The 10,204-nt window shown below is 36.7% G+C and overlaps 1 non-coding gene across 1 annotated transcript; it reads right to left on the bottom strand.

The window, feature by feature from the left end:
• Positions 1-9,034: 9,034 nt before the first annotated feature.
• On the bottom strand, positions 9,035-9,141 carry LOC141688347 (small nucleolar RNA R71). The gene has a single exon (XR_012561794.1). It is a non-coding gene; the product is annotated as a small nucleolar RNA R71 (small nucleolar RNA).
• Between the last annotated feature and the right edge of the window lie 1,063 nt (positions 9,142-10,204).

Genomic DNA, 10,204 nt, shown 5'->3' on the forward strand with positions numbered 1-10,204 from the left:
AAGTACCAAAGATTCTTTCTGTTTCCCTGCACACATCAAAATCAAATCAAGTTGATTTTGGTACCCAAGTTTCCTTGGGTCCTGCCTTGTTAGCTTTCTTTTTCTGTTTCTTAGGCTTTATCTCATTTGACTTGGGGATATCAGATTCATCCTTGGTCATTTGAGTTGGGCCTTTGAAACCATTCATTGCAACAGAATTATCATGCATATTATAATCAACAGGGAATGGCATGCTATTAGTAAACATGTTATTCCAGTAAGGCATGCTAAATGGCATTTGTGGTATACTAAATACAGCATAATAAGGATTAGGTGCAAATGGCATGTTAGCAAACTGTGCATTCATATTCTGTGTAGACATAGCATTCATAGGCATGGGAGGCATGACATTCATGTTGGGAAAGTGAGGTGGCACAGACATGGAAGTAGGCATGGCAGATTTGTAATTAACAGACAGATGATTTACACTACCACACTTGACACAGATTTTTCTAGGAGCATATTTATCAGGTGTGTAGTTATTATGTTTGTTAATCCCTACTTTAGCATTTCTATTGTTTTTCCTCTTAGCCTCTGTTTTTACCTCAATCTTTTCAAGTCTGTCACTTAACTGTTTGACAGTCATGTGACCAATATTAGCCTTTTTCCCTTTCTTAACCTGACTACATTTTCCTGAAACAAAGTTCTTGGAAACAGACCCATACTTCTCATTCAGCTTAACAAGTTTGGCTTTACTGATAGGCTTGCTTACAGCCGACGGATGAGGGTTTTCATCATTCGACGGATAACCCTTTTTGTTATCCGACGGATGATCCTCATCATCCGTCGAGTCTACATCTATTAACACTCCATCGACCAAATTTGGTTCTAATTTCTCTTTGTTCTTTTTCTAGGCTGCACCAAAGAAAGACTCAATTCCTTAAACTTTGGTGATTTGAGCATGGACATCCTTAGATGTTTTCCATGCCTTAATCACCTCCTGTTCACGCTCGAGCTGCTTCTTTAAAAAAATTTCTTTCTTCAAGGACTCAGTTAATTCCTCCTTGGCAATCTTACACTCAATTCTTAACTTTTCAAAATCAATGAACTGAGACTCAAGCACATTATTCCTCTCACTTAAAAACAAATTGTTTTCTTTGATTTTAGCATTTTCTTTAGTAAGAGATTTAAGTGTAACACGCAAATGATATAACTCTGTAGACATGTCATTTATAGCATCATTACACTCAACTTTAGATAAATATGCAAGGTTTGTAGTAATTACCTGATTACTTGAAGAACTTGTTTCTGTTTCATCAGACTTGGCCATTAGGGCTAGATTGACATAACTGACATCTTCATCTTCATCCAGACCATCTGCTGCCCAGTCATTTTCTTGTGTAATGAAAGCCCTTTCCTTTTGTTTGAGCAGCTCAAAGTATTTTTGCTTATAATCCACAGGCTCAAACTTTTTCTTGCTGGAATCTGACTTTCTACACTCACGGGAAAAATGCCCTGCCAAGCTACATTTGAAATATTTGAATTTTGATTTATCCACCATGTTTCTACTTGGCTTGGTTGCTCCAAAGTTCTTCATGAACTTGAGCTTGGCAAATCTCCTGGAAAGAAATGCTAGGTGCTCATCAATGTCTTCCATGTCATCTTGGCTCAAAGAATCTTCACTTTCTACTGCAAGCCCCTTGCCCTTGCTTTCACAAACCCTTGAAGTTGACTCAACAACTTCAATCTTCATCTCCTTCTCCTTCTCTAACTCATCAACTAGTGCAATGGATCCTCTTTTCTTCTTTCCTCTCTCTATCCTCTCATTTTGCTCTATTTCAAGCTCATAAGTTTTCAGGATGCCATACAGTCTCTCCAAATTAAACTCCTTATAATCTTGTGAGTTTCTTAATGAGACTGTCATTGGTTTCCATTCCTTTGGAAGAGATCTAAGGAATTTCAGATTGGAGTCTTTTGTCTGATAGACCCTTTCATGTAACTTTAGAGCATTTAGTAGTTATTGAAACCTACTAAAAATGTCAGTGAGAGACTCACTTCCTTCATTATGAAAATGCTCATATTGCTGAATCAGGAGCTGCATCTTGTTTTCAATATCTTGCTCAGTGCCATCACAGATGATCTGTATTGTATCCCAAACATCCTTGGCAATTTTGTAGTTGAAAATGTTGTCAAACATATCTCCATCAACTCCATTAAACAGGATATTCATGGCCTTTTTATCCTTCCTGACTTGTTCAATGTCAGGATCAGACCATTCATGCCTTGGCTTGGGGACTGATGGCTTGTTTCCTGTTGCAGCTCTCATTGGAACATGAGGGCCTCTTTCTATGCAGTCAACATAGGCCTCATCTTGAGAAAGCAAATGAAGATGCTTCTTTACCTTCCAATGATGGTAATTATGTTTATCCAGAAAAGGGATCTTAACTCCAACATCCTTCTTGTTCATCTAGCTGTATTGTATTGATCTTTAAACTCTTTGTAAGTTAAGAGCTTGCTCTGATACCAATTGTTAGTCCCTTAATAATATGACAAGAATTACAGAAGGGGGGTTGAATGGAATTCTTGAAACTTTTTCTTGAAATAAAAAATGTTCTCACTCGAATATATATATAAGTGTGAATTGATTAACACAATGCGGAATAGTTACTTAAATGAATCAAAACACAAGTAATTAAAAACAGGAGTCTTTAAAAACTTTCTGGTGGATTTGAATGATTCCACCAGAGATATATAATATATATCGAGAGAACCCTGTGTGCAAAATGCTCACACCTTCTTACAATAATTGAACAACTAAGAATGCAGAGAAATGTTAAGGATTCTGCTTACAAATGTTTCTCTGCTTGTTTCTCAGATTCGTTGGTTCCTTAGTTGCTACTTCTTGGTTTATATATCACCAAGATTACAAAGTAATGAGACAGGATAATAAAACAAAACTATCTAGTCTATTACAATGCTACTTCATTACTCTATTCCAACATCTTTGAATATCTTCATAATAGCATGGAAATGACAATGCTTCTTTGTTCTCGAAAACCCAGTTGAATAGGCTACCACATTCCATTTACATCCACTCGACGCATGTGACTGTATTGTCACTGTCAACAGATATTTGAATTCTTTATCTGTCGGGTTATTGATCATCCGTCGAGTTATTGATCATCCATCGAGTTATTGATTATCCGTAAGGTTGTTGATCATCCGTCGAATTCATTATAGTTTATCCGTCGGGTAGCAATCAGGCACTTGACTTCATTTCACTTATGCAGAATTACAAGATATCATCTATGTACAATTAATCAACCTATTCTGCATATCTAACTAAAGTCAACATGACTTAAGTACTACTACAGATTCTAAATAATGTGAATGCAGAAATGTGCTACAGACTTATTGTTACATAAGCTACTCACTCGATGGATAATAAGTCATCATCCGTCGGGACTATATTGTGTCATCCATCGGGACTATGAACCTTATCTGTCGAGTGCTACATAATTTCACTAAGTAAAATCTACCAAGATGTTTTGTTCATGAAATCATCAAGTACACAACATATACACAACAAATTGCATGCCCAGAAACAAAATTCATTCACAAGTCTTATAGGTTGCTTTCAAACTAGATCATGATAATACTTGTTTGCTTGTTGAGATTTAATCACTTGGTTATATTTAAAATTTGTTCTATTCTCGTAATGATGTAGGAACATTGATTTTTAAAATGGAGAAACTTGGATATCATTGCTTATTGTGAATATAGCTAGGCGTTAATTGTCTAGTAGTCGGCCCATATTTTTCTGAGTAGTCTAGGGTTGAATGAGATGGAGCGAAACACACTCATTTAGAAATTGAAAAAGTAAATAGAAAAAAGAAAAAAAGAAAAGAAAAGAAAAGAAAAGAAAAAATATGTGTTAGTATGTGTTATGCATAATTGATCACGAATGAGCTTTTTAATACTCGAGCTATTAAGTTCTAGGGGACTTTGTGCCTAGTGACCTAAGGCTTGTATAGTGTGGGATCCGCTAACCTAACGCTCGCTACATGGGTATTATTGTATAAGTCTTTTGGGACCTCATTCATTGCACGGTCAATTAAGCATTTATTTTATGATGTGTTCTATGTTATAGCATGAAACCTTGTCTAACTCTTGTAAAAATGAGGTGTTGTAAGTCATTATGTATTTAAAGTCTATTCTATTTAAAAAGTTGTAATTGTTTTGGAAAAAATAGGATATGATTATTGATCTAGTGATGAGAGTATATCTGTTAAGTATCGCGCACACGCACTTTTCTGGGTTGTAAGTTGATTTGCGGGATTTAGTTGAACTCTGTTTCGAATAATTGTATTCTTAGAAACATTGCTTATTGATTGGTTATAGTTAGTCCGAGAGGATCGTTGCATGTTCACGTAGTTGCATTCATGCATTAGTGGTGTTTTTAGTTTCGAGTTTGTTTATGCTTAAGGACAAGCATCGATTTAAGTTTGGGGGGTGATAAGTGGATTTTATATCCACTTGGAACGCTTTATATCGGCTTAAGTTGGATGTTTTGGACTCAAGTATGTGGTGTTTTTAATATGTTTTGTGTTTAGTTTTTACAGGGCGCTAGTCAGGAGGAGGAACTGAGTTTCACATTGATTTTATGCTAATAAGAGGTCATGAATAGAGTTTTGGAAGATTGCACCAAAAAGGACCGCAAAACAAGAAATATCAGAGTTTTTGTCAGAAGGCAGGCGTGCCCGCGCCTGAGGCAGGCGTGCCCGCGCCTGAAGCAGGGTGGCCACGCCAGGAGTTCCAGCAAGGCAGCGCACTCGCGCCCACGCCCAAGGCAGTGCGTCCGGGCCAGTCTATTTCTGAAGAATCCTGTTTCTATTACGATTCTGATTTTCTGAGAGTCAAGGTCCATTTGGGGCTTATATATAAATATAAAAAGACGTTTTTATCAATAAGGAACCAAGGGAGAACATTGAGAAGACTAGAGCACACAAGACGACTAAGGAGAAGAAAAATTAGTTTTGTACCTTTGTATGCTTCAATATAGGCGATACTTTGGATGCGTGTTTTGTTCTTGTTCTAAACCCTATTACTTTTATATTCTATCGTAGTATTCTGAACTTATTTATTACCATGTTTTCATTGGAAACCATGGTGACAATGTGTCCGATCATGAACTAATCGTTGTTATGGGGTACTAGCGGATTTATTTATGGATTTCAATAGTTAATTGTTCTAAATCTTTAGTGTGTGGTGATTTATGATTTCCTAGTTTGGTTGTGCTTATTCTTTGATGTGTAGCTAACATCTAAGATTGTTTGTTAATCTCTATTGAAGCAACGGTGAATATAGAGGTTTAGAACTTGCCATGCTAGCATAGGTTTATGTATGAATTGACATGCATAATTCGTAGTATAATTTTAACCATCTTACACATCCTATATAATCATAATAGATAACCTGCCCTTCAACCGTTATGTTTTCAAATTCTATAGACATATAGGGTCTAAGAATAATTGGTGTCTACTTATTTTTATCTTGATGGTGGATGTTTAGTAGTAGGATATACGTATATCGAAAGATAGCGTATACTATTTTCGTGTTATCTGATTAGTTATCATCACCATCGCATACTATTGATAAAAACATAAACTTTGAAAAAACTATTTAATGAAGTTAGAATCCCATGTTTTATTCTCATATAAGTAAATCAGTTTTAATCTCGTAGTTAGCGCATGCTAGTATAAACTCTTAAGTAGTTAATCAACTCAAACTTGTTACTTGTCTTAGCTGTGAACGATAATCATACATTATTGTATAAGTGCATAATCTAAACTTAACCTAAACCAGTATCTGTGGGAACGAACTCGACTTAAATCTTATACTACTTGTGATCACGTACGCTTGTGTGTATTTTCACGTGTGTTTTAGTGCGAACATTAGGATAATTAACTAATCGTTCATGAAAACTTATACAACTAAGCATATTCAATTTGATTGTGTACAATCTCAAAAGCGTAGCCACTGAATCAAGTGGTGGCTACCTAGATGACGAGTTTGAAATAAATTTTTGCAAGTTTGGGCCGAGAAAGGCAATTATAATCTAAATCGAGTGGTCTTGGCATCGGAACAATCAATAGCCTCTCATCAACTATTTCTTATCATTAAAATGGTCCACCCAAGGTACTTCCACAAAAAATATCTTATCGCATTCTAAATACAATTTAATTTAGGATACCAATATTAATTCGATATCCTTCCTGTGATTTTAATGTTCAGTGTAAAATCTTATCTCGAATAGAAGAAAAGAATTCTCAAGACATCCCTGGACATTAGATCATATGTGATCTCAATATTTGGCGTATCATTAAGAGCTTAACTGACGAGTGTAAGTATAAAGGAAAATCAAATGTTAATATTCTCAAAGGAATAACATTCGATTACTCAAAAAAATATTTTTCAAGAATCTTTGGATAATTTGAAAGAAAGTCAAACGGGTTAGAGTCTGAACCAGAAAATCATAAATTTGAAATAGAAGTTCTTGGGTCATATAAAGAATTGAACAAGTTCTGATTCGGAGAAAATTCACTCAAGTTGTTGGTCATATCAAAAGTTCAAAGTAGAGAATTAAAAAGATTGCCTGATACGACCTATCAAGGCAATACAACCGATATACAGTTTGGAGAAAGTAGCGTGACGGTATCAATACTAAAAAAAGTCATCAACTATCCTAAATCTTATCATTACTATTCTGAGGATGAACTCATCTCTTTGTCCTTATAATTCCATGTTTCAACTGGTGTCTCTTCCAACATCATTTTAAAGTTTCTTGCCACTTTGGCTTTTCGCAAGTATATCTGTCATTCCAGTGGTTTATCTAGAATATCTTGTTGTACCTTATTCCTAAAGCATCCATGTTGAGTAGCATTTATGACACTTTATTATACTCTAATAAGCTTTGAATTGGTGTATTTGTACTCAAGTTGTTATGTGTTTTAATATGTTTTATAGTGTTTTTACATTTCAGGCACTATTCAGGTAATCAGTTGAATTAGCATTATTTTGGTGCTAATTTGGTGTCCAGGTGGTGTTGGACTAAAAGCTCGTGGAAAGTCGGCTCGAAGCAGCAATATTTAAGAAGAAATCTGAGTTTTTCCCAGAAGGACGGCGCACCCGCGTTGTGATAGCGTGCGGCCGTGCCGGGGTTCCAGAAATGCAGCGCGCCCGTGCTGTGATAGCGTGCGCCCGCGCCGAGGCCGAATTTCATAATCCTGTTTCTACTACAATTCTAAAAGGGAAGGCTTCCAGATTGTTGAGGGATGCTATATATATTCATATTAGGTCATTTTTAATAAGATATCAAGTCAGAGATGGACCAGAGTGCAAGGAGAAGACGACAAGAGACCTTTAGCATAATTCAACAAAGGCGAAGATGCTCTAGTTTATTCTTGTGAATCTTTGTTTTGAGTTATAATTTGGATGCTTGTTTCTTGTTTTGCTGAACCTATACTCTTGTTTGTACTTGGTTTTGTTTTTTGTATAAAGACTACGTTTGTTATATCATGTTTTCATCGGAATCCACATTGATGATGAGTCCGATTATGGGCTAATCGTTATCGTGGGTTTCTAGCGGATTTATTTATGAATTTCTTTAGTTAAATTGTTTGGTGAATTAGTATGTGGTGATTGTATGATATCCTAGTATTGGTTGTTCGTATTCGTCTTATGAGCGTCGCGAACTTATAAGATAGTGTGTTAATTCTTAATAAAGCAAAAGTGAATTTAAGGATTTAGAACTTGCCATGCTAGCATAGGTTCATGTAATTGTTATGCATGATTCGTAGGTAATTTTAACCATCTTACTTGTCCTATGTAATCAAGATAAATAACTTGTGCTTAAACTGTTATGTTGTCAAATTCTATAGACATATAGGGTCTCAATATAATTGGTGCCTATTCAGCTTCTATCTCTTTTGAGGATGTCTGGTAGAATGGTACTCGTGCAACGAAAGTTGGCGTTTATCAGTTTCGTGTTATCTGATTAATGTCATCAACATTGCATGGTAAGATTAAGAATAATAAGGCTATTAAATGATGTATTTAATGATGTTAGAATCCCATATTTGTCATATATATCAATTCAGTTAATCTTATTCTCGTAGTTATAATTGTTAGAGTAATTCTTAGTTATAAACAATCTCAATTTGTTATAGTCTTAGCATTGAATAATAACCATACATTGTTGCTTAGGTGCATAAATTAGGTAGTTAACCAATACAGTCTATATGGGAACGAACTAGAAAAGATTCTATACTACTTGCGAACTCATATACTTGCGTGTATTATTAGCGCGTGTTTAGCGACTAACTAGTTTTTGGCACCGCTGCCAGGGACTACAGTGTTAATTTATAGTTTATGTGCTTTCCATCAGTGGTCGTTAAAGTTCATTAACTCGAATATTGTTACTTATTTGTTCCTTGTCTGGTTTTAGGTACTCTAGCGAGGGTGTATGCATACGCGTTCGCGTACTCGTAAGAGAACACTGGATAAAGCCGAGGAAGAACTTGTGGTAGTTCGTAGGGAAGTTTTTGAGGAAGAAAACAAGGTAGAAGAAGAAGAAGAGAAAGTTGAAGAGCCAATTATAATAGCTATGGGTGATCAAACAGAAAAAACGAAGGCTTTGATGGACTATTCTAAGCCTAAGATTAATGACATTCGGTCTAGCATCATCAGACCAGCCATCAGGGCTAACACTTTTGAGATAAAGTCAAGCACGATCCAGATGATACAGAACTCAGTTCAGTTTGGGGGTTTTCCAACAGAAGACCCCAACATGCACATTAGGGATTTCATCGAGATTTGTGACACTTTCAAGTTCAATGATGTGACTGAAGATGCTATCAAGCTACGACTCTTCCCATTGTCTCTGAGGGACAAAGCTAAGTGTTGGTTACACTCTCTACCAGCAGGGTCTATCACAACTTGGGAATATCTTGCTCAAAAGTTTCTCACTAAATTCTTCCCCATGGCAAATACTGCAGCAATCAAGAATGCTCTTACCCAGTTCACGCAGCAAACTGAAGAATCTTTGTGTGAGGCTTGGGATCGATATAAGGAGATGCTAAGGAAGTGCCCACATCATGGCATGCCTGATTGGATGATTATTAACTACTTCTATAATGGATTGAGTTCTACTTCTAGGCATATGCTTGATGCAGCGTCAGAAGGAGCCTTGTGGGCTAAGAGCTACGATGAAGCTTATGAACTTATTGAATTGATGGCTGCTAATGAGTACCAGAATCCTTCCCAAAGACTGACTCAAGGAAAAGTAGCAGGAATTCTGGAGTTGGACGCAGCAACTGCTATCGGTGCCCAACTTAAGGCTTTAATAATAAAGGTGGACACTTTGGCTAATTATGGAGTTAATCAAATCACTAGTGTCTGTGAGCTTTGTGTTGGTGCCCATGAGACTAATCAATGCACAATTTCTAGTGAATCAGCTCAGTTCGTGAGCAACTTCCAGCAATCACAGGAACCTGTGCCAGCCACCTATCATCCTCACAACCGCAATCATCCTAATTTCAGTTGGACCAATGCTCAGAATACGGTTCAACAGCCTTATCAGCAGTATCTAGCTAAGCAGTACAACCCCCTGGTTTTCAGCAACCACAGTATGCACTAAGACAACAACTCCAGCTACAACAAGCTAATGAAAAATCTGAATTAGAGGAGTTGAAGCTTATGTGCAAGAGTCAAGTTGTTTCTATCAAGACCTTGGAAAATCAGATTGGGCAAATTGCCAATGCCTTGCTAAATCATCAACCTGGTACACTGTAAGAAGGAAGCTAAGGAGCAGGTAAAGGCAATCACTTAGAGATCTGGGAAGGTTGCGAATCCTGAACAAACTCAAGAGTTGACTGAAGAAGCTGGGGCTGAGAAAGAAGCAAAGCGGCAGGATGAAGAAGTGGAACCAAGGAAGACTACTGTTGAGCACACTCTTCCTGAGGGTAATACAGAGGAGAAACATATTTATCCTCCACCGCCTTTCCCTAAGCGGCTGTAGAAGAAAAGCTGGACAAGCAATTTGAGAATTCCGGAGGTGTTCAAGAAACTTCATATCAACATACCTTTCGCTGAGGCTCTCGAGCAGATGCCTAGTTAAGTAAATTTTATGAAAGGTATTCTCTCTCGGAAAGTGAAGCTAGATGAT

This window comes from Apium graveolens, chromosome 9, assembly GCF_009905375.1.
Source record: "Apium graveolens cultivar Ventura chromosome 9, ASM990537v1, whole genome shotgun sequence".
Taxonomy (NCBI): domain Eukaryota; kingdom Viridiplantae; phylum Streptophyta; class Magnoliopsida; order Apiales; family Apiaceae; genus Apium; species Apium graveolens.